The 22,483-nt window shown below is 44.3% G+C and overlaps 1 protein-coding gene across 1 annotated transcript in view; it reads left to right on the forward strand.

The window, feature by feature from the left end:
- Nucleotides 1–22,483, forward strand: part of AKAP13 (A-kinase anchoring protein 13) — a 236,886-nt gene that overhangs the window by 95,360 nt on the left and 119,043 nt on the right. The gene's annotated exons all lie outside the window — the stretch shown is intronic.

Genomic DNA, 22,483 nt, shown 5'->3' on the forward strand with positions numbered 1-22,483 from the left:
GCCAACCTGCCCCTCCTGCTTCACCCCCCTGGGAGTCCCTCATCTCCTGCCTCTTGCTATGCATCTGCCCATTCTAGAAGTTCATGTACATGGAATTACATGGAATAACCTGGAACACTGAGCTCTTTGACAACTGGCTACTCTGACTTAGCTTCCTGTTTCAAGGTTGAACTGTGTTGTAAATCAATTAGTATTTTGTTTCTTCTCATTGCCCAGTCATACTCCATCCTATGGATGCTGCACATTTTGTGCTTGTTCGCACTTCTCGGCTGTCATGAGAGATACTGCCAGGAACATTTGTGTGCAAGTTTGTGTGGATGTACATTTTCATATACCCAGTAGTGGATTTGCTGCGTCACTGGTAACTGTGTTTATATTCAGTTAAGTATTCAAAAATGTTTTTCTTCAGGGTCTTGAGATTCTGTTTTTGTTTAAAGCTATTAACTTAAAACAAGGGAATGTGCTTGTTGAGAGAAACTGTGCTTAAGCTTTAGAGTTCCTACTGGTTAATAAAAAAAAAAAAAAACCTTAGGAAACTCAAAGTCAAGTTACTGGACTAAATCCTATTTCCCCTTGGAAAATCCGTCATCTCTGTCTAGACCTAACAGTCCCCGGCTTTGCTCTTCAGAGAGGGCTAAGTGGTATTTTTCCTGTTACCCCGTAGGTAAACAGCACACTGTACCCTCCTAGACTGTTTCAAGTGTACGAGCTGTGATAAACAAGCCTTACTTTATTGGAGTGTGGTGGTAGGGAGGTGCGGACTGTTCTAGCCCACTCCTTGGTACAGATGATATTCATGACTAATGCCTGGGCGGCTGCTTGTAGACCAAGCATTATTCCGACAAACGCTGCACTTGCCCCTGGGGAAAGAAAAGAGAACACACCCTGCATGGGTACACGTGTGTCTTTGTTTCCAGAAGCCCCTAAAAATGGGAAGGAACAAAGTCACATCCTTGAATTCAAATGCCCATTTCTGTCTTCTGCGTTAACACGGTAGTGATGACCGTCATGGAAGACAGCCTGCTGCTCGCCCACAGACTGCGCTTCGTGCGGGCCAGTTCTGTCCATGTTATTCTTGTCTGTTATAAAGGAGAAAACAGTACCTTACCTTTTTCTTTTTTTTTTTTTTTTAAACTTCTTCCTCTCGTCTCTCTCTCCTTTCTTTTCATTTTCCCTCTGGTTTTAAGAGTTGAGAGAGAGCATACTCCTCTGATTGGTCAGTGTGTCTCATTTTCCAGATAAAAGACTTAGGACCTCAGGGAAGTCCCATGAGTAGCCCAGGGTCGGACCCAGCCAGAGTGAGATTGAGGAGCGTGATTTCCAACCCAGGACCTCGACAGCCAGCAGGGTGCATCCCCGCTGACTGTCCCAGGCTCTGTGACCAGCGGCTTCCAAGGGGCGTCCATAGGTCAAAAGCATGTAGTGTGTCTATTGCTTGGGAACATCCGGCCGCGTGCACCGGCCGCCACCACTGCATACAGCTGGAGAAAGCGTGTGTCAGTGGATCTGCAGCTCTAGTGAATGGAGACTTTCGTGTTCCCAGCATTGTTGGAAGGACGGGACATCTGACTGCTGAGCTCTCTTCCGTGTTGCTCTGCAGCGCGGGCCCTGTTTGCTGTGATTTGGAAGGATAGGGCGTGAATACACACTTCAGTTTTCCTTGTGTCTCCTTTTCTCTTTTTTTCTCCCATTTAACTCCTGGTATACTATGTTTACTCTGTAGGTTTTCAGGGAGTCAGGAGGGAAATCCACAAGGGTTTTGTGTGTGTGAGGGACAGATAGTATTTTAAGGCTTTGTGGGAACAGGCAGTGTCACGACTAGTCAACCTTGCAGTTGTGTTTGGCATTACGTCAACTTTGCTGTTTGGCGTTATGTGACTGTGTTTCAATAAAACTTTATTTATAGACCCTAAGATTTAAACTTGCCGTAACGTCCAGGTCATAAAATACTTACTTCTTTTTGAGTAATTTTCAGTCGATCATTAAAAAATGTAAAACCGACCCCTAGGGGTTTTTGTGGGCTAGACAAAGCCAGGCGGTGGGCCGCTGGCCTAGAACATATTTGCGCACCAGCAAATGGACAGAAGGAGAAAGCAAGTCCACTTGTTTTCTTTTCCACCTTGTTTTGTTTGCCTTGTGGTGGAAACTCTAGTTATCAGACCGCACACTGAGAGGCAGGGAGTTCCCGTTCTCGGTCTCTCCCAAAGTAGCTTTTTGACTTTGTCTCTCCAGAGCTTGGCTCCCTTTACCTCTCTATCTTCTGGCCCTACCCCCGGACTCTGTGTCTGCGGTCTGCAAAGGGTTACTTGTCACCTCGAAAGAGTGAACTTGAGATTGTAGTTGAACAGGGTGCGGTGGCATTAGTTTAATATTATTTAATCCCGTCTTTCTGACGCATGCCCAGTCTGTGTTTTGGCCTTGGGAATAGGCCAGTCTTTGCCTCACTGAATTACCGTTTCACTGAATCATCCTCTCCCACTTACAAAGCAGAAAGAATTTGTATATCCTAAGCTCGGCTACTGTCTTGAACTCTTAGATCAGTGGTGCACTTACTAGTTTTCTAGCTAATGTACATAAAGAATCCATTTTAAGTTCTTCTAGGAATCTTCCTGTTTTGTAACCTTCTCTAAGCATGTGACTGTCAGCACACAGGGGCCTCTGTTGGTAACGTTACCGAGTATTTAAAGAATTTTTTGTTCCTTAACCTGCTTGAGCTCCGTGCTGTAAACAAACCCTTACTTTTGAGGTCAGTAATGCTTAAAATCGTGATTCATCAAGTAATTCATCAGTATCAAGATGGATGCTTCTCTTCTCGGATAAAACACAGCCATGTGTTTCTCACTAGACAGTGGATGATCCTGAGAGAGCCTTCACTGGGTTGAAACTCGTTCACACCTTTGGAGGCCAAGTCATTTTGCTTACACGTACTGCCCACCAGTCACTTGATCGGCATTTTGTGCTTGTGGTTTGTTATTCAGTATTGCCAAAGCTTTAATATTAGTCACAATTCAATATTCCACATTACTCCCTCTTACATATATTATTGGTTTCAAGGTTCTCAGATGACTTTTGTTGCCTTCTTTATTCCCTGCCCCTCAGTGAGTTAATGTATATCAAGCACTTAGAACAAGGCCTGACCCGCAGAAAGTACAGCTTGGCATTATTATTATTAATTAGTTTCTTCGCTTCAGATTCCAATATGCTCTTCTCCTATGTAAGTAATCCGTCTGGCAGATGGTTCCTAAAACAGTGGTGACTCTGTTTCTGCTTCTTGATTACGGTTCTGAACGTGCCAGGAGACCATCAGACGTCAATTTGAGTTGAGGGACATGGAGCTTGTGGTACCTCTGGGACCCTCAGAATTTGAATGGCCCTTAAAGATTATCCGAAGTCCAACATATTTGCTTTATAGAATATGGTTTCAGGACGGTTAAGTGACTTGCCTTATTTCACAACTAGTTAACACTGTAAGCTTGACTAGAATCTCTCTTCTGGGTTAGTGATGTTTCTACTATACTGTGGTTTCCAGAAGAGTCAAACTGAGGTTAGATACTTTTCAGGAGTCCAGTTCACCTGGGTGGGCTTTTGCCTTTTAAACAAGTACCCCTGGAATGGTACTTGCACACGCCAAGACTCTTAAAACCATCACATTATACTCCTGGGTTTTCAGTGATGGGTGGAGACATTCCTTTGGCCATTTTAGGACCTAAGCTGATTCACTTTAAAATAAATCTCATGTTCTTATCACAGTCTGTTAGCTGCAGCTAAGTATCACCAACATAGTGTTTGTCCGAAGAGTTGGCTGTTGGTGCAGAAATTACTAAGATTTTCCAAAACCTGCCTTGTATTTCCAGAAGAATGATACGACTAGGTATAGAGATGACATTGAATACTTACGTGCAGAATGAGAAGCCTTCTGGGACCATTCTCTTTGAGAATCTGCTCCGTGGTGGTCAGGAAAGAATTCTGACTGCTGCTCCCTGGCCCTGTGCCGCAGACCAGCATGTCTTGTAGGGGTCTCTCCCCCTCAGTATATGGCCAGGTTCGCTAGGAAGGAACTTCCTTCCCTGGGGTGTCTGTTCATTGAGCTATCTCTGTAATAATTCCTTTTCCAAACACTCATTGCATAAGCTTATTAGCCTTTCAGAACAGTTAATTCATCAGGCCAATATATCTTGTCAGCATGCCCATAGTCCTAGCAGCCAAACACTCCAGAAAAAAATATGTTCAAGTGCAACTATAAAAACCCATATGTTGAGTATTAGGTTACTGGGAAAGTCTACTCTTCATTTGTTAAATGACTGGTCCCCAGTCAAGACTGAAGTTGGTTTACATCAGAACCATCCTCTCATTTTTAATAACAACACGGTGAAACATCATATTAATTGCATTTCCATTCTTAATTATTTTTACAACAATATTGATATTTCTTTCCTCAAGGTTGTGGTTAAGAGTAGTGTTGGACAGTTTCAGGTTAGAATCTTCTTGAATTCTCTCTGTATTTCTGTTATTTTTAATGGAACACAATGTTTTCTTTCTCTTGTCTCAAGGGGGCGAGCTTGCATTTCCATCTCTAGCCTAAGAGTCTGGTTAAAAGCTTTGCTTTCTGTGGCTGGCTGGTCACAGCCTTCGTGCTCAGCTGCCATAGGAAAATATGGCAGCTCTCAGGTCATTTGGTAACTGACTGGAAAAGCAANTGACACTCAAAATGGCATACAGACCCGATCCTCTTATTTAATAAGTTTTCAGTTCCAAGAAAGGTCCTTTTAATGGTGCCTCCGCTATCTTGGTTACATACAGTTTTGTGGTGTATCACCTCAGGAAAGGCAAATTGGCCTCTTTACAAGACGCCAATAAGTCTTCTGTGCATGTATATGGCATTTAAGAGAGCCAGGCCCCCCTAATTATCCCTTTTGGGTCTGGCGCTAGAGCTGGCCCCAACCACAGGAAAACTTACTCCTCAGCTTTTTCATACAAATTTTTTGGAGGTATTCTTTCTCTGTGTCTCCTCTGAAATGGAGTGTTTCCAGGAAATTCTGCAAATACTCTTCTGAAGTAGATAGTTGCCAAAAAGAAGTGCCTCGAAGAACCACAGGTTCAGGTTATAAAGTCAGAAGTTGAAAAAAATACAACCTTAGTATAAAAATATCTGTAGATGATATGTGTAAGGGTGTAACGTAATGATCCAACTATAGGTTTTTAAGGGACCTTGAGCAACTTATTTAATTTCTCTGGCCTATTTTCTCCCTTGTTGGAATGGTTAGGAACTCTCCAAAGTTTCTTCCAGCTCTTAATACTTGACCGGTTGGTCAGTTGTTAGGATGTAAACCTTATGTGTTGGATCACAAGGACTTTTTTTAAATTGAAGTATAGTTGACACGCAACATTACATTAGTTTCAGGTGCACAACACAGCGAGCAGACAACTCTGTGTTACACGGTCTGAGGGACTTTTTTAAAATCACATTTTATTTAATAGCTAAATTCTTAACTACTCGCTTTCTCCTTAAATGGTTTCCAAGATGTTTCACTCTGGAGTCTTAAGTTATATTAATAATCTAATGTTTTCCCCTCACAGACTGCTTAAGCATAGGTCATACATACATTTTGAAGGGGTATGTATGCCTTGTAATCTTCTGTTGAGACAAAAGAACCAAGTCTGATTCCTGTCACTCTGTTGGCCCATTTCTTACACTCCTCATTCCACTCTTTTTCATTCTTATTATTTTGACAGTCAAGGATAGTAGCCAAGCATAATGGAAAGTTTATGGAGCCAGATAAACCAAAGTTTTAATCCTAGTTCTGCCACTTGATCTGCCACTTTGATCTACTTGTTTAGAGGCTCAGTTCCCTCATCTATGAATTTGGGATAATGATGCCCACTTCAAGAATTATTTGTACTAACGAGGGTTAGTATAGTGTCTAGCATGTAATAGGCATTTCATGTGCAGTAGATGTAATTCTAATCCCAATTTATACTAAGAATTATCGGGTCTACTCTTCAGACTGTGGATGAATGATTTTAGATAGGTGTTGCTTAAAATGGTCTCAGAAGAAATGACTAATTCTGTCAGGCCATGATGGTAAATTATCATGCCACCTGATGTTCATGTGATGGTAAGTGCACTAATTTATTCAGTGCTTGCTTCAGCACACGTTCATTAGACTCTCTCTGGTAGGCCTTAGAGATGCTAATGTGAAAACAGGTCAGCCTGCACCCAGAGACCTCTATTCCAGGGGAAGAGACACTTAACTACTCTGCATCTCCTTTACTGGTTTGGTAAGTGTTAGAGTTAACCATAGGACAGCTCATGGATAGATATCTTTCAGTGAGATAGAAGTAAATTCTTCCTTCCAGGCTCCTGTGCACTCCCTGGGGGAAGGGAAGTTTTTAAAGAATTGTGTGCTTTTTTTAAATTTTATTTAATTTTATTTTTTTTTATTTCTAGGAGAGAGAGAGAGACAGCGTGAGCAGGGGAGGGTCAGAGAGAGAGGGAGTCACAGATTGAAACAGGCTCCAGGCTCTGAGCTGGCAGTCAGCACAGAGCCCGACGCGGGGCTCGAACCCACAAACCGCGAGATCATGACCCAAGCGAAAGTCGGACGCTTAACCGACTAAGCCACCCAGGTGCCCCCAGTTGTGTGCTATTTTTAAAGAATTGTGAGGCTTTACCTCAAATGGCTTTCCAGGTTTCATTTTTAAAAGCTGATTGTGAGAGTGAAGATATACGCATACTGTCAGAAACACAAGCTTGGCTGTACCCATTATTTCTTTTTTAAAAAAATTTAATGTTAGAGAGAGAGAGAGAGAGCGAGCAAACGGGAGGGGCAGAGAGAGAGGGAGACACAGGCTCCAAGCTGTCAGCACAGAGCCCAATGTGGGGCTTGAACCCACAAACTGTGAGATCATGCCCTGAGCCAAAGTCAGACACTTAATCGACTGAGCCATGCAGGCGCCTCTGTACCCATTATTTGTACCAGTAGACTTGGAAGAGCCACCACAAGGTGGCTCTAGAAAAATACTTTATTGCTTCTGATCCTAAGTTCTGTGTTCAGTTTACTGACATAAACGTGTTTTTATGGCTGCTTGTTTTTGCCTCTTCAAAACGGAAACTTTCTTAGTGGAAAAACTAAAGAATGCCATTTGATTTGTGAAGAAAGGCCTACATCGTTCTCAGGGATCTACATGACTGGGAAAGACACAGATTTCTCATATTAGGTTTTCATTACGTATTTTAAGAGGTGCCTGGTGAGGTCTTGCTCTGGCTGACCACCATTAGAGTAAAGGGACACACACACACCATATTTGGACTTGCTTACTTTATCCAGGAAAGGTTTCAGGAGTACTGATTTCAGATATTTCTGATGTCTTTTGGCTACTCAATTTGGGGATATAGACAGTGGCTTTGATTTCATTCATTTAACGAACATTAAACGAACGCCTTCCCCTTTCAAGGTATTGAATCAAGTATCTAGAGAATTTTTTATAAGTTAAATATTGTCTCTGCCTCTAATTTCTTTAAATAGAGCCTCCTTGCACAGGCGTAATCATGCTACGCGAATGCAGTGTGTGAGACCCGCCTTAGGAACCGTTAATGTGCTCTGGGTGTTCACAGAGAAATGACCTCTTGAGAAGTGCTTGTATGACATATAGTAGGGTTTCCTTGGTAATAACCATGCTGTAACACATGTGGTATAAATATTCACTGGAAAGAATAGGCATAGATTGAGGGAGCCTTTGATGTGCTTTCCAGCCTTAAACAGCCAGTTCTGTTTGCTTTCACTATGTACTTGGCCCTTGGAAGATCATAGACTCGCCTAAGAATTGCCAGAAACGCCCCAATTTGCAAGGTAACTGTGACCTGGCATAACTCCAGGTTTGAAAAAAAAATCCCATTAGGAAACTGAGAAAAGTAACATTTACCAAGTATGAAGAACAGAAGTGTTTGGTAGTATGTGAACCATATGGGAATTAGAAAGAGTGGTACCTTTGTGTAAATATTTCCATTCAACAAGCGTCAATCCGTGTTTTTTCCCCTCCTTGCCTCTTGCATTTCATGCAGCGATCCAGGCATTTTGCTTCCCATCTGAGAGCTGCCCCCAAAGCCATGTCACTGCCTGTGGGTCTAGAGGGCCATTGTGACGTGGTCTTAAGTATTCCCCCAGCACCGCGAACGTGGTCTTCCCGAGAAAGTCAGTTAGTGGTGAAAATGCCTTCCGTGGCACCCAGATGAGCGTATTCAAAATATTCTGAAATGAAGCCCCACTGAGAAGTCAGAGGGAGTGAGGATACTTACTGTGTGGATCATTACCTGTAGCTGGCATTGTCCTGGCTGGGTCATCAGGACCGACCTATATTTAAGAGTTTCAAAACCCTGCTCCTTCTGGGGTTGGAGTTTGGGGTTGTATTGAGGCAGAGTCATGAAACTGAGGTTTCGTGTGTGGGTCTTGGATTTCTGTCGAAGATAATTGTGGAAGATGGTTTCTGAAAGTATTTGAACAAACAGGAGGCATCATTGGTATAAATGTATAGCTTCCCAAAGTGGGCTCTGTGGAAAGTATTTGGACATATGAATGGGACTTTGAGCTCCCATTTATGTGAGATGTGTACCCATACATTCGTGTGTGTTTCTTCTACCACATAGACTATGAGCCGCCTTGGGAGATGTATAGCATCTGGGAAACTTTGGCTCAACTCCTTCCTGGAGACAGTGGGGAAAAAAAATTGGAAGAGGAGAAAATTGGTGAAAAACCTGTGAATTATTCTATTATTTGGAATTTTTTCGAAGAAAGACAAATCACTGGAAAAATGTGCTTGGGTTAGGGATGTCGTTCCCCCCCCCCCCCCGATTTGTTTGCAGAAATACAGAGCTGGTGGCATAAGATTTGTAATGGAGCCAGTTAAAGATCTTTGTTTTTTGCAGTCCAGTTTCTCTAGCTACAGGAATCCAGAATCTTCCAGAAATACTTGTTCTCCTTGTAGAATACTTAGTGTAGGGAGGAATTGTTGTCTCTGTCATGCAATCTGTATCCTTTAATTTGCAAGAAGGGAACTCGAACCTAGAGTGCTCCTGGGTCTGCCCGGCTGGTTAGGGCCCGGCCGAGGATCTTGAACCCTGGAGTCAGTGTTGTGGTGGCCCAGCCTCTCCTCCTTGCCCACCTTTGCCTCAGAGATCATCAGCTCATGTCACTGCGACAAGCTCCTCTGTGTCCTTCCGGAAGCCCAGGCCTGTGCTCCCTCTGCTGTGGAAACCCTGGGCACAGCGGCACCTTTACTGATCAGTGACCCTCTTCTGTCTCACTGGGCCCCGCTCTCCCCGCCCTCACACCGGGAGAAGTTACCACAGGGCACATGTGACTCGTGCGCTGTGACTGACAGGCGGTGTGCACCTGCCACCCCGGCGGCTCCGCAGCAGACCGCCACCTCCTGCTGATTGTTGGGTGCGTGTGTCTGGGCCTCGCGCGCAGGTCACGAGGTAGGGCAAGCGGGATAGACCTGAGCGTCCCACCTCCTTGCCTAGAGCATGGCTTCTTTATCCATCCTGTGTGCTTGTCCTGGGTTAGCTCCCCTGAAAACCGTCGCCTACTGAGGCGGGGGGACTTTAGTTCCAAACAAGCCCACATGAGTCACTTAGGAGTCGAGTTTGTTTAATGACGTTTTCTGGCAGTCCCACAGGAGATGGTTGACTTGGAAAAGGAGGAAGTTTATGCCGGCCGCACCCTTCGCTAGGGATACATCCCAGTCCCTGGAGAAAGCAGAATTGTAGGATCCTCTTTCCAGTGCCCTTCAGCTCTCTGTTTCTATGGAAATCATAACGTCTGGAACATGTGCTTGTGGTCTGTTTTGTTTCTGACATCATCAGTTTATTTCTTTGCCATGCTTCCTCATTATTTTGCCACCAGAAATCCTATGGTATTCATCATTTTTCCCATTGAATCATCTACAAGCTAAGCTCTTTTCATCAGGGGGCCTGGGGACAGAGTGAGTTCGCCTTGGGCCTCCCCCTGCCGTGCAGGGCTGGTGGCAGAGATGGCAGAAGAAGAGCCAGTGGGCCCACCTCAGCTTTAGGTCCTCATGAGGTTGGAGCAGAGCCTGGACCAGTCTGGAGGCGATGAGCAACAGGGGGTGCTGAGGCCCCCGCGCAGTGTGATCTCTGCTTCGTGGGCCGCACGGCCTTCATTCTAGGAGGCTTGGGAGGTTTTCCTCTCCTTCCGCCCCTGTGAGGTCAGAGCCGGTGAGAAGCCGCAGATGGGCTTGCCAGCAGCAAAGCATGGAGAGTGCATGCGTGAGAGCACACACAGACACACGCACACAGCCATGCACGAGTTCCTTGCTTTAAGCATTTGTAACACAAAGATTCTGTCATGAATTATGCTGTGAGAATGCAGTCCTTTCCTACGAGAGTTGCTGTTCTGCATTTCCAAAACTAAATTGAGGCTTTAATTTGCAGACTTTTTCTGTTTTGTGTGCTGAACCTTGTAATGGAAACTGGGGGGGCCTGTGGTAGGCAAAATGAGTAAGATCCACCCCCATCCCACAAGAAGCTCGTTGGGAGAGATGAAGACATAAGGCAGGAGCTGACACCTGGGTCCTGGGAACTCTGGGAAGGAGTGGTCTGTTGTGGAGGCCTGTCTACACCAGAGAAGGAATGGTCTGTTGTGGAGGCCTGTCTACACCAGAGAAGGAATGGTCTGTTGTGGAGGCCTGTCTACACCAGAGGTCCTTCTGCTGTTCCCTTTTGGTGGCATTAAGTGGACCCCTGCTGCCATGTTTCACTCCGGGGATTTTCCTCTGTTGACAGTGTTGCTGGCCTTTAAATAGGGAGCCAGCCGTTTCACTCCAGTTCCAGAAAGTGATGCATGTGTCTCGATTTTTGGCCACAGAACAGTTCCTGTCCCTGTCTCCACCACACACAACACAATAGGCTGTGTTCCTTCCTAGGAGTCATTAGGTTTCCCTAATGGGATGATCTGAAGGAGGCAAATAGAGCTCTGGCCCTCCTCCCTCATTAGTGCTGAAACCTGGTGCTGTGTCTGCTTCACATCAAACTCAGTGGATTGTTTTTCTCTGTCTGAGACTGTTCTTTCCTCCTTGAGTCAGGAAGAGGGCTTAAATCCTGCCTTTCTTGACATGAAACTTGAATGCGATTGCTCTTGCAGCTGAATCCATTAAAAGCAGTAGCTGCCAGCTGTAAGAAGGGATATTTCAAGACTAGCAGATAAGGTGATGTGGACAGTGCACTGGGGTTTGCTTTTGAAGTCAAAGGGTGTGTCCTGTAGGCCCAGGGAAGGAGCTTGTCGCTTGCACAGCCCACCCCACCCCCACGGTCCTGCAGGCTTCTGCGAAGCCAGTGAAGGTTCTTTTCAGAGATGCCGGACAGTGGTGAATACAGGTGTCATAATTACAGTGTCTCTCTACCTCTTCACTCTGGCTTTAGAGCTGCTGTGGTTTTAGCCGTGCGTGGAGGAGGAGGAGGGGCCTGGCAAGCTCATCAGGGCTCCATAATGCCAGGTTTCCTTTATTCTTGTATTCTTATATTTTTATATTCTTTCTTAAATTTTCTTTATTCTTATGTCTTACATTCCTGATGAAGACCTCCATTGCCAGGTCTCCGCTTCTTGGCCTGGCTCTCTGGGAAGGAGTATGGGTTAACAAAACAAAAACAACAAAATAATGCGTGCCCTTTTAAGAATATGATCTCTGAACCAGTCTTGTTAGTTTTTACAAGGCCTCGACACTCCCTCTATGGGTTAGCCCATACAAGCCATTTGTTAGTGGATAAACATGAAGGTGCCTTTAAATTGGCTGATGGGACAGGGAAATACAAATCAAAGCCACACTGAGATACTACCTCACAGAGTGAAGTCAGAGTGGCTAAAGTGAGCACCTCAGGAAACAACAGATGCTGGCAAGGATGTGGGGAAACGGGAACCCTCTTGCACTGTTGGTGGGAATGCTAACTGGTGTAGCCACTCTGGAAGATGGTGTGGAGGTTCCTCGGAAAATTGAAAATAGAACTACCCTACGACCCAGCAATAGCACTACTAGGAATTTATCCAAAGGATACAGGAGTGCTGATTCATAGGGGCACCTGCACCCCAATGTTTACAGCCGCGCTTTCAGCAATAGCCAAATCATGGAAAGAGCCTAAATGTCCCTCAACTGATGAATGGATAAAGAAGATGTGGTTTATACATACAATGGAATACTACTTGGCAATGAGAAAAATGAAATTGTGCCATTTGCAGCAACATGGATAGAACTGGAAAGTATTATGCTGAGTGAAATAAGTCAGAGAAAGACAGATATCATTTGTTTTCACTCATATGTGGATCTTGAGAAACGTAACAGGACCATGGGGAAACAGAAGGGGAAAAATAGTTACAAACAGGGAGGGAGGCAAACCATAAGAGACTGTTTAATACAGAGAGCAAACTGAGGGTGGATGGGGGGGGGGCAGGGGAGAGGGGAAAATGGGCGATGGGCACTGAGGAGGGCACTTATTGGGATGAGCACTGGGTGTTGTATGTAAGCAATGAACCACAGGACTCTACTCCCAAAACCAAGAGCACACTGTACACACTGTATGTTAGTTAGCCAATATGACAATAAATTATATTTTAAAAAATAAATATTTAAAAATAAAAATGGCTGATGTGAGAAGTTGCTGGGATCCTTCCTCCTCAAGGCTAGTCAGTGGGAACTTGAGGCAGGAAGGAAGGGGGTAGCGAAAAGGAAGGTGAAGGGGAGCTTTCACGTGGGGATCGGGGAAACAGAGTAACTGACCACCATCTCCTGACTGAGCTCCACAGGCTGAAAACTGGGCAACAGCCGTCTGATGCTTGTAACAGTTGTTCCGGTAACTTCTTGTAATTGATCACCCAGCATAGAGTGGGGAAAGCAGGGACATAAAATGAGGTTTTAATAAGAGAAGGAGAAAAGGCTAGCTGACTCTTCTTCGTCTGAAAAGGATTTTATCACATAAGCACTAATTGAGTCTAATGAAGGGAGGTAATTGTACAAATCCATAAATAAGTGAAAAGTGGGAATTGTTGAAGATTTTTATAATAACGCTCTTTTAGATGTACACAGTGACAGGAAATTTCAGCAGCTGCTCTAAGTACGGGCGCTCCTGAGCCATCTTGAATGTAAAAGACAGGACTTTAAATATCAGCATCCATTTCCACAAAATAGTTGTTCTTTAGGAGGTTCTTTCTAATGAACAAATAGTAGTTAAAACATGTGACAACTGCTTGCCATTGATTTTAACAAGGTGACCATTTCAAAGGAATATCTGTCCCCCCGTGCTCCCCCCCCCTTAAAAAAAAAAAAGCCATGCATATTCTGATGGGCAAAGGGAGTAGCTGAACTGAGAGACAGCTCAGTTTTGGCAGAGAGAAAATTGTATGAAGTCTTCTACTACATCTTTAACTTCGATTCCCTAGAATTGTGGCTCATGGGCTCCTCACATCACTTGTCCCCAGCACAGAAGACCGTCTCATGATTAGGTCAGAACATTCCCTCTCCATGAAACCTTTGGCAAGTGCATCTTTTTGGAATGGCCTGGTTTTCAGTAGCCGGAGGTAAAGCTGTAAGTGTGGTAGCTTTGATTTGAAAATCTCTGCCATGCTAGATCTCTAAACCGCCTGTGCACTTGGCTGGCTTCTGAGACCCTGGACACAATTTGTCTTCCTCCTGACACCTCACAGTTATGATGGCACCATTGACTGTTAGGTGATAAAATGTCCATCAGTGGACACTAGTCCCGCTAGTCATACAGGAACTTGCGTGAAGCAGTTACTTACGTCTGTTTACCTGCTGGTCGTTCACCCTGGTGTCTCAAAAATGGAAGGAGACCCATTCAGACATATGGTCACCGAGGAAGTGAAACCCATTTGCACAGAGATCATATTCACCCTTCAGAAAACCGTCATTGCCTTTCATTCTAGCTGTAGTGACTCTTAATTCATCAACTTCATTCAAAATATTGACATTCATACGGTCTCTTTAGCTGGAAAGCTTTCATCCCAGATTCACACCCCACCACCGAGCCCCCATTTGTTTCCTGTCCAATTTAACCTGTGGCATCAGACTCTGATTCAGAGGGGTCGTGTCCTCCCCCCTCACCTGGACTCACCGTTTCCTTACCACCAGCCTCTTTTACCTTATCAACCCAGCAGTTCTTGAACTTTTTGGTCTCAAGGTAGGAACTCCAAAGAACTTTTGTTTAAATGGGTTTTACCTACAAGTATTTACCCCACTAGAAATAAAAACAGACATTTAAAAAGTATTGATTCATTTAAAATAACAATAACAAATCACTACTTGTTAATATGAAGAGCATATTTATGGAAAACAACTTTTTCAAAACCAAATTAGAAGAGTGGCATTTTAATCTAATTGGTTTTAATCCGGCTTCATTCAGTAGAAAATTTTGATTCTTCTCTCTCTCATGCATTCACTGTGTTAGAATACAGTGTTCTGGTTGAATTATATAAAGAAAATCCAGCCTTTGTAAGAGGGAAGAATATTGTGATTGTTTTCTGAGATGATTTGGTGCTTTTATTTGATACCAAATCAGAACTGACAGATGATATGTGCTTATGGGTTGTTGGCAGTACAGGATCTGAAGTCCTGTTGTTGAGCTTTCTGTGCTCTGTACATTAACCTGCACTGGGTGTCTAAGCCAGGCATGATTTTCTAACCTCCTGTATCAGTCATTTGGAAAACACTGATTCACTGAGTAATAGCACCTCTTTCAAACGTTGAATGTTTTTTTCAGTCTCAGAAAATCACATTTGTTAATATTACCACCAGTTTCATCAGAAATGGCTTTAAGTATTGGTAAATTTGGCAGGTTCTCAGCGGCAGATAGAAGTTTTCCAAGATTCTCATTCTCACTTGAAAGTCTGAATGTTATCAGCAGTGGTAAACGCAGCCGGATTCTCTGGAGACACAGGTTCACTGTGTTCCCTTCCAAGAAAATACCCAAGTTCTGAATACGCATCATTCATTTGCCAGTCTTTCAAGTAAAAATGCTGTTCCATGAAAAAAGCGGCTAGCTTAGCTCACAACTTAAAGCAATTGCACAAGTGAATTTCCTCAGGATAACCTCACGCTACCTTATATGCAGAGCATTTCTGTCTCTTTCCTGTTTGTCACACAGATTAAAGAGATAATCACCTCAAGATTAAAATCGAATGAAATTAATGTTTACAACTTCATCAACGACATTCTATGTGAAAGTATTTTCTTTCCTAAAACTGTGAGTGTGTGACAGTGAGGAATATAATGATCACTGGTTCACTTTGGTCACACTGCCTTGATTCATGCTAGGGCCATCAGCACAAATAATGAGCTTAGCAAAAGGGGCAAATACCATATTAGCTCCACTATGAAAATAGTTTCGAACCCACAGATGCCCTGAAAATGTCTCTGGGACCCTCAAGGTTTTGTAGACCCCACTGCTTACGTTCCAGATTCTTGCTAAAAGTAAATCAAGGTAGCTCTTCAGTTCTTAAACTTCATGGTTGTGGAGCATACATGGCCCTCATGGTCTGGTTCCTGAAGTTGGGTGTAGGGTCCCTTCCGCTCTGCTGTTCGAATCTGGAATCCAGCCACCAGTGGCACCGGACTCTTCTTTTCCGTTCAGCTCCGCTGCTGTGCTTGCTCACTCGTATTCCTGCAGGCAGTGCACTTTGGAATCTACCCAGGTGCTTTTTCGTTCTGGAAGAGCCTTCTCAGACGTCCTGTGGTGTTGAGTGGAGCACTGAATGCGGAGCGTCGGAACCCTGAGGCGGGCCGTGAGTCCTGCACGCCGCCGCGGGGCGCGCTCTGCTGCCCCCACCCGTGACTCTGCACATGACCTGCCACATCATCCCACACGGCAGGCATGACACAGTGTTGCGTGCGTGGCTAGCGTCTTGAAGGAAAACGAAACACAGGGAGAACTTTCAGCACGACTGACTTCTCCTTATTGATAATTGAAGTCTGTAATACTTCAGTGAACTTTACACAGGGTAGATTTACTTGATCCATTTACTAATTTCTCTCCTTGTGGGCACTGACAGTCTTAAGTAATTCCCTTTCCTTTAAAATCCTATTTTCTGTTTCCATAGCAGATCTATTGGAAGTTTTTAAGTTTTGTAGGTTAAGGTTGAGACACTGACTTAATCAAGATGGCAGGAGTTGCAAACAAAAATCAGGTGGCAGGGCACCTGGGGGGCTCAGTTGGTTGAGCATCCGACTCTTGGTTTCGGCTCAGGTCGTGATTTCAGAGTGGTGACATAGAGCCCCGGGTCATGCTCCGCACTGGGCGTGGAGCCTGCTTGGGATCTTCTTTCTCTCTCTCTGCCCCTGTCCCCTGCTTGCACACACTCTCCCTCAAATTAAAAAAATAATAAGAAGAAATAAAAGTAAAAAAGCAGGTGGAGAAGAGGAAGCTCCTCATTGATAACTCATTATTATGAGTATTTAGGGTGGAACCAAGAAAGGTGGTCCATCTTTCTATTTATGTAGAATTTGGATAATTGCCTTTGTAGTAAAACAGAACAGATCGAAACTTCAAGTTCATCAGTATGAAAATTAGAGAAGAGCCATTAGAATTCAGACCTTGGGAAACTCCACTTGTATGAAAGAAAGACAAGAACAGTAAACCATATTAAATAATGCTGTGTTCTTTGGAAGACCACCAATGCTTGTTTTTTTTTTTTTTATATATTTTAATGGTTTTATTCATTTTTGAGAGCGACAGAGTGCAAGCAGGGGAGGGGCAGAGAGAGACAGAGACACAGAATCTGAAGCAGGCTCCAGGCTCTGAGCTGTCAGCACAGAGCCCGATGTGGGGCTCAAACCCACAAACCGTGAGATCATGACCCAAGCTGAAGTCAGGCGCCCCGGTACCAATGCTTGCTCTTATAGCATCCCCAGAGGGCAGGCAGAAGAGACCTATTGTGACTGTTACATATGGCAAGTTGGAGGAACAGAGCAGAGGCCTCCTGTGTGTCCTGCACAGTGCTGGGAGCTCACGGAGCAGCCCTCCTAACGTTTAAACCCTCTCCACCGGTAGCTTGATTTGTTAGATGTATCGTTCTTGGCATAGCCACCAGCTAGTCAGTGCCATGCAGTCTTGTGAGCCGTTTGACACACACATTGAATACATACACGCACACATCACTGAAGAAAGTACCAAATGCTTCCGTGAAACAGTCTTTTCAATTTTCCAATCCACCGTTTTGTGAAGTGTGTATATATGGGGGGGTGTGTATTATGTATATATATGTGTGTGTGTGTGTGTGTGTGTATACAATGTTTATTTATTTTTGAGAGTGTGAGTGGAGGAGGTGCAGGCAGAGAGAGAGAGAAGGAGACCCAGAATCTGAAGCAGGCTTCAGAGCCCAACGCAGGGCTCAAACTTATGAACCATGAGATCATGACCTGAGGCAAAGTTGGATGCTCAACCAACCACCCAGGTGCCCCAGAGTGTGTATTTTTTAAGTTTCATTGGGACCGTTTTTCTCTTTTCAAGGTTTATGTTGAAAACATTTATATTAATTCCAAAAAGAGACATCTGCATATTTAGAAAGACACTAGGTCATCAATCTGTTGATAATTATGAACAAATAAAAATCCGCGTGTATTTAGTCAGATCTTCAGAATGGCCTTACTGAACTTAACCTCAGCTGCAGTTTAGAGTTCAAAAAGCCAGAGTAGACAGGGACGGTCTTCCACTACCTGATTCATTTCTGGCATGTCCTATTTCCTGACAAGGTCTAACTATTCACGGTATTTGTTTGCAGTGAGCAGAGTAGATGCCTTTCTTTAGTGCGTATTTCCATATCAGAAATCGGGAAGGGGGGGGAGGCGGTTAAATTTATGACTGAAAGGAACTTCTGAATCCAGATGGCCTGTGCAGTTTGATCTTCTGAGAAATGGGTTACCTTGCCCGAAAGGTCTTCAAACAGGTATTTATTTAATCGTGCAGGAACCATTTGTTGATTGCTAAGGCCAGGAGTCTGTCTGTAGGAAAGCCAAGAAAAAGGAGACGTCTTGCTCCCAGGGTCTCGGACAACAGGCGCACAGATTAGCGTGATCGTCGATGGATGCTTTAGTGCGGTGGGCATGCTGGCGCAGTCCTGATAGAGTTCACTTTGTGATGACGTGCTCAGTGGAGGCATTTGAAGAACGTGATCGCATTGGAAGAAGTTAAAGACTTAACTGGTTTTGAATAAATGGGGAAGACGATGAGGGCAGGATCAAGGACACAGGGGCAGCCAGGGGAAAAGTTTCCTCTGATCGCAAGACGGGAAGTTGACCTGTGTGGCCTTGGTAGAGGAGTCTTATGAGAAGAGGAGGAAAGACCAGAGGGGCTGTCGTCGTGGAGCTGGGCTTTTCTCCCAGAGTCACTTAGAGCCAAACGCTCTTTATCCCAGCGGGTCACACTGGTATTTCAGCCTGGTGGGTGGGGATTGTTCAGGGACTCTGTAAATTCAGCCCAAATTAGGCACTTGGGGATTGGCCAGGAAAAATCTATAAATATCAGTCTTTTCTTACTCTTTTCCCTTTGCCTCAGAGGAAGAGCTTTTTTTTCTTTTTCTTTTTTTCCCCCAAGGCTAACTCTTTCGTGTAAGTTCCCACTCCTAACTCCACGTTTTTAAAGAGCTGCTGCTCCATAAACACCATGGCGTTTAGAAATTCAATAGCTTCTGTGGCCTTAGCTTCTGGAGAAGCTACCTGCCTTCCCCACTTACCAGAGAAAAGATTTTCCCCTCTGTTTTCTTGTCCCAGGATACAAATACCTTCAGGGGGAACATGGTGATCGGATTCACAGCAAAGGTGTTTGGTCTTTAATTTCTAATTTGAGTCAGAATATATCCGTGACTTGGTTTTGCCTTCCATCCACACTTGTAGGCTGACTTAAATGCCTATTTTTTTTTTAAATAAATATGGCAAAAATGCACTGATGATAATGAAATATTACAGCAGCTAACACTTAGTGGTCATTTTGTGCCGGCACATACAAAATACATGTATCAATTCATTTATTCCTCATAAAGACATTTTTCTTTCGGTGTTTGCCATGATTGGGTTTTACCCCATTTTCCAGGTAAGAAACTAAGGAACAGAAAGGTTCTATAGCTTGCCCGAGGTGGTCCAGCTGCAGAGTTTTATCTTCTTGACCTGATGCTGGAGAGTCATCCAGTGAGCCATCCCTTCCCTTCCTCTCATGTGTCCTGTGGGGGACATCTCGGCCTACACGGACTGAAGTAAAGGGCTGCCCCCGACTCCCACCCCAAAATGTATGTCTGTGCTAAAAGCTCTTCTGAAACAAATTCTTAAAATTTCATCTGAGGTAGACAATTATGCTGTACTTCCTTAAAAGTTCTCAGAACACCAAAGTATCTGTTTTAGTTAAATAAAATTAATCAAATACAAGCTCCAAAGGGTAGACTCAAAATGAGAAAAACCAGATTTATTCTTTTGGGAATAAGCAGATGCCAAAATTGGCCTGGCAGTAGTGTTAGAGAGTCGGGTTTTTTTGGTCTTTTTTCCTTGAAGGATTTTTCTCTTTTCCCTTTGTTTTGTCTTTTGGACAGTTGATAAAAAGAGCAAGTTCTACCTCTCTATTTTTTTGGAAGGCACAACTGTCCAGGAGTGTGTGGTGGGGTAAGGGAAATCTTTCATGGGAAGCTGAATCATTTTTTGGCTTGTCTGACTGAGTGACTGTGTTAGGGCTATTCTTTTTGCCGTGAAGTGAAAAATAAGAAGAGTAAGTTGAGTAATTTCCTAAAGGCATACATTTGCATTTTATGTGGGATTCAGAATTTTCCTAAGGGTATGGTTATTTTTAACATGAGTTTTCAAGTCTGACCAGGACTTTTATCCTTTAAATTCAGAAAGTCTTTTAGACTACTCCCCTTTTCTGTATGTTAGATCTGACCCAAAAAAAAAAAAAATTTTTTTTTGTTCTCTCATTTAATAATTCAATCTGGTCAGCCATTGGAAAAGTCTGAGGATTATGACTATGGTGATAAGTGAGTATGTGATCAGTCATCTTGCCTCTGAGCATCTGGTGCCATTTTTGGCATTCTGCAAGAGAAACTGAAGAAGGGTCTGTAGCCTTTAAGGAACTCTAAGCACCCACCTAGAGTGGGTGCAGCTTCAAGAGGAAGACCGGGCGGAACACTGTAGAGTGAATATAACAGGGTTAAGGACCATCGAGTGCAAAGGACAGAGTTTTAAGGAGGGTTAGAGTGGGCAGAGATTCCTCATTAGGAAAGTAGGATTTGAGGGGTGGATTTTGGCTAAGGTGAAGAGACACAGTAGGGAATTTCATAACCCACAACTGTTCCTAAGAGCCGGGGGCGCTGAGGTAGGAAGAACCACGTATTGGGGCGCCTGGATGGCTCAGTCGGTTAAGCATCTGACATTAGTTCAGGTCATGATTTCGCAGTTCGTGAGTTGGAGCCTCACATCAGGCTCTGTGTTGACGGCTTGAAGCCTGGAGCCTGCTTTGTATTCTGTGTGTCCCTCCCTCTCTGCCCCTCCCCCACTCACGCTTGCTCGCGCACACGCGTGCGCTCTCTCTCTTTCTCTCTCTCATAAATAAACATTAGGAAGAAAAAATAAAACCACATCCTGATTGTAGAACATTGAGAGACCAACGGTGTGTCTGCCTAGGGGGATAGTAGCAAATAAGACTGGATAAGACCATGGAGACATCCAGACGAGGGAGATGCAGCTCGATGTGACTGAAGACTTGTGTACTGTCTTCCCGAGTTACAGCACAAGTCAGACTGCTGCTCTGCTGCAACGTCCTCGCTGGCTCCCACATACCTCTCAATAGAGCCTAAACTTCTTGGCATGACATCACATGCTTTTATAATCTAGGCTGTTAATGCTTTCCCGGGCTCATGCTAATAGAGCTCCCTTAAAGGATCTGATGCCTGTAACTAAACAGTTTGGCTAGTCTTCCGTCATATCTGCCACTCATCAGCATCTGTACCCTGCCTCACACTCATTACAGGCAGAACCCACCTTCATGGAATTTTTCTACCTAATCAGTGCAGCCAGAGATCCGCATTCCTTTGCTGGAATTCTGCGTTTCATTTGTACTCTCCAGGCTGTCTTCTATTTGTATTTCCTGCCATTGCCCCTTCCTTGACGCCCCAGAAACATCTCATCCACCTCTATAGCTCCTAATACCGTGCAGAGCCACCTAACTGCAGCAGGCATTTCAATGTTTGTTGAAAGGATAAACAAATTTTGTTAATCTTCACTGGGTCACTACTAACCGGCCATGACTGGCTAGTGATGACAAAATCCCACTAGGAAATTCTGGTCAGTAAATGTCAGCGTTGTTTCCCTTGATCTCATTGCCTTTGTTTTATAGAATGAGGTTTGTTCTTATTTCCATAGATGTTCGTATGGAAAGGGAGTTTCTTACTTGTTGGCTGTTCCCTTGTTTTTCCATTTCCTTGATAAAACGCTGTCCACGCTGCTTCCCTCCTCCAGCTGTTGTGAAGCGCTTGTCCATATTCCTAACCCAAGAGAGCAGTGTGTACGCTCAAATGTTCTCTTCTGGTCTGTGTGGTAGAGCCTCTTGGAAGAAATTGAAAGTGCACAAAAGAACAGGCGTACATGTTGCAAAGAACTCACTTTGTCTTAATGGTCCCGTTTCTCTGCTAATGCTTCAGTTACTTCTCAGAAAGTCTTTGTGCAATCTAAACTACTTATTACCAAATTAGCAATCCTATAGCAACATTGTGGAAGGATCCACTAAGGTACTTTCTCTAGTAGGAAAGACTTCTTAAGAGACAGCTGGGAAAAGTGGGGTGTGCACACAGAACCTGAATGTTCCCTGTGACATGGTGGAATACTTAAATCAGCCCTCCTCGCCCGGCTACCCCAGAGCTGCTGCTCCCAGGCCTACAGAACAGTTCAGGTAGCAAAACTCAAATCTCTTACTTGAGAGAGCTTTTTTATAGCACTTGGTGCTGTTTACTGTTCTTTCTTTGAAATCTTTCCTTCTGTTGGTGTCCCTGATGTCCCGTCCATGTGTTGATCCCCAAATCTGAACACCCAGTCCCAGCCGTTCTGAGCTCCAGACGCACACGCTTGCCTGCTTACCAGGGCTTTGCTCGGATGTCTGAGATCCTCAGATTCTCTGCATCTGACACTGACTCATCATCAGGGGCACCCGCACGGCTCAGTCTGTGAAGCATCCAACTCTTGATTTCAGCTCAGGTCGTGATCTCACAGTTCGTGAGTTCAAGCCCCACGTTGGACCCTAAGCTGGCAGCACACAGCCGGCTTGGGACTCTCTCTCTGCCTCTCCCCTGCTCACATGCTCTCTGTCTCTCAAAATAAATAAATAAACGTTAAAAACAACAGCAAGAAACGACTCCTCAGAATCTCTCCCTGTCACCTCCTTGGGCTCCACCCCATTGTATATCCGGTGGCCCAGGTAGTCTCCTGGTCTAAC

This window comes from Crocuta crocuta, unplaced genomic scaffold, assembly GCF_008692635.1.
Source record: "Crocuta crocuta isolate KB4526 unplaced genomic scaffold, BGI_CrCroc_1.0 scaffold7, whole genome shotgun sequence".
NCBI lineage: Eukaryota > Metazoa > Chordata > Mammalia > Carnivora > Hyaenidae > Crocuta > Crocuta crocuta.